The 2094-nt window shown below is 40.4% G+C and overlaps 1 pseudogene; it reads right to left on the bottom strand.

Annotated features, from left to right (window-relative positions):
- Window positions 1-1705: 1705 nt before the first annotated feature.
- LOC124614404 lies at window positions 1706-1823 on the bottom strand (annotated as a pseudogene).
- Window positions 1824-2094: the final 271 nt, after the last annotated feature.

The raw sequence follows: 2094 nt of genomic DNA, 5'->3' as shown, positions 1-2094 counted from the left end.
AGGAAATAATTTTATATTCGAAAGGATAATGAATTTATATATTATTCCAAGTGATATAAATTGTAATCAGTGTTTTCGGTCTTCACTAGGACTACCAAATACATTGTTCAATCTGTGACTGATGAACGGCCCACCACAAAATTACTACAACACGACACAAAGCCGGTAGCCAGTATTGAAGGCTCAACCTGATCCGAAAGTGGCTACAAAAAATTGTGATCATATCAAATTATTTAAAAATAAATGGGAATTCTAGACTTTATATGCAAATGCTCTATAACTCAAGTACACATGTTATTATCTCAGACATAATATCAAAACATTCCTAGATAACAGCATACTTCTCTTTCAACATGTAGCTAGCTAGTTTGTAGCTTAATCATCCAAACATCATTTTAAATAACATTGCACATGATGCTTAATACAACAATAAATGTAATTAAAGTTTAAACTACCGTTTCTCGGTTTTCTTGCCGTGATAATTTGTTTTTATACTTAAACTTTCAACCACTTTCTCTGTCGTCGTCGTCAAGAGTTGACTGCCGTACTATTAGGTCGTGTGGTATTTGTACGTAGTTGGCCGGAGGGTAGTGCTTGTTTCACAACAGTTCCCGCAAATGTGACGTCATTTTGACGTCATGCGTAATATCGGCAACCACATAATCGACTATCGACATTTTTTTGCGTTCGATACAGGCCTCTCACAAGGTTTAATGCACGCGTATCGGAGATTTACAAAAAACACGTTATTCTTGGAATGATTTATAATATTGTTTCTACAAAATGCTACGCAATAATTTATCGACTGTTAATGCCTTCGTTGAAGAGTGTTCTCTTACGAGTGAGTTACTATCGCCAATAATTTACAGATTAAGCATGAAAAACACTTGTTTTGCAATTTGCAGTATGGCGTTTCAAGGTAACGGAGCACTGAAAATTTATCACAAACACGTCACAATTATCATTAAATGTCACTTAATATCGCATCAACGATATAAGGCTTCAAGAGAGAATATGGTAACCAAGAAAGGAGACAAACATAAAATGATAAGTGCTAGTGTAGGTTCGCATCCCTTTACAAACAAACATTTTTTTCATGTTAGCTCTGTTAACACATTCTGGAACTGTCTCATGAATATAATAGGAGTTTGTTCCGCAGTATTCAATGTTATTTACATTCCGTCTGATTTGAGAACAAAGGATGAAATAAATATTTAGCGATTTCCGAATGCATGGTTAGGCAGGAACCTAAATGGTTCAAATGGCTCTAAGCACTACGGGATTTAACATCTGATGTCATCAGTCCCCTGGACTTAGAACTTCTTAAACATAACTAACCTAAGGACATCACACACACCCATTCCCGGGGCAGGATTTGAACCTGCGACCGTAGCAGACGCGCGGCTTCGGACTGAAGCGCCCAGAACCGCTCGACCACAGCGGCCGGCACAGGAACCTAAGATGACAGCTTAAATTACTGCAATTGAAGCGAGCAACAATAAAGCACTCTGTCATCAGGCCACAAGTGGCCCATCGGGACCATCCGACCGCCGTGTCATCCTCAGCAGAGGATGCGGATAGGAGGGGCGTGTGGTCAGCACACCGCTCTCCCGGCCGTTATGATGGTTTTCTTTGACCGGAGTCCCTACTATACGGTCGAATAGCTCCTCAATTGGCATCACAAGGCTGAGTGCACCCCGAAAAATGGCAACAGCGCATGGCGGCCCGGATGGTCACCCATCCAAGTGCCGGCCAGGCCCGACAGAGCTTAACTTAGGTGATCTGATGGGAACCGGTGTATTCACTGCGGCAAGGCCGTTGCCGAGCAACAATAAGATTCATGTTATTTCTTGTCACAAATATTTCGCTGTTTATTTACTAATACGTGGTGATTTCCGAGTGTGTCGTTAGACGGGAACCTAAGCCTACAGCTTTAAATGCTGCGACTAGAACGAGCTGCAATAAAATTCGTATTCTGCCTTTACACAAATATTTGGCTTTATATTTACGAACATGTGACGATTTCCGAGTTTGAAAATCAATAAAGGAAAAAAAAGGAAAAAAAACATTGCCAACCCCTTTTGCTTTCTGTTT

The sequence above is a fragment of the Schistocerca americana genome, chromosome 4 (assembly GCF_021461395.2).
Source record: "Schistocerca americana isolate TAMUIC-IGC-003095 chromosome 4, iqSchAmer2.1, whole genome shotgun sequence".
NCBI classification, from domain to species: Eukaryota; Metazoa; Arthropoda; class Insecta; order Orthoptera; family Acrididae; genus Schistocerca; species Schistocerca americana.
This window is presented reverse-complemented; position numbering and strand designations above follow the sequence as displayed.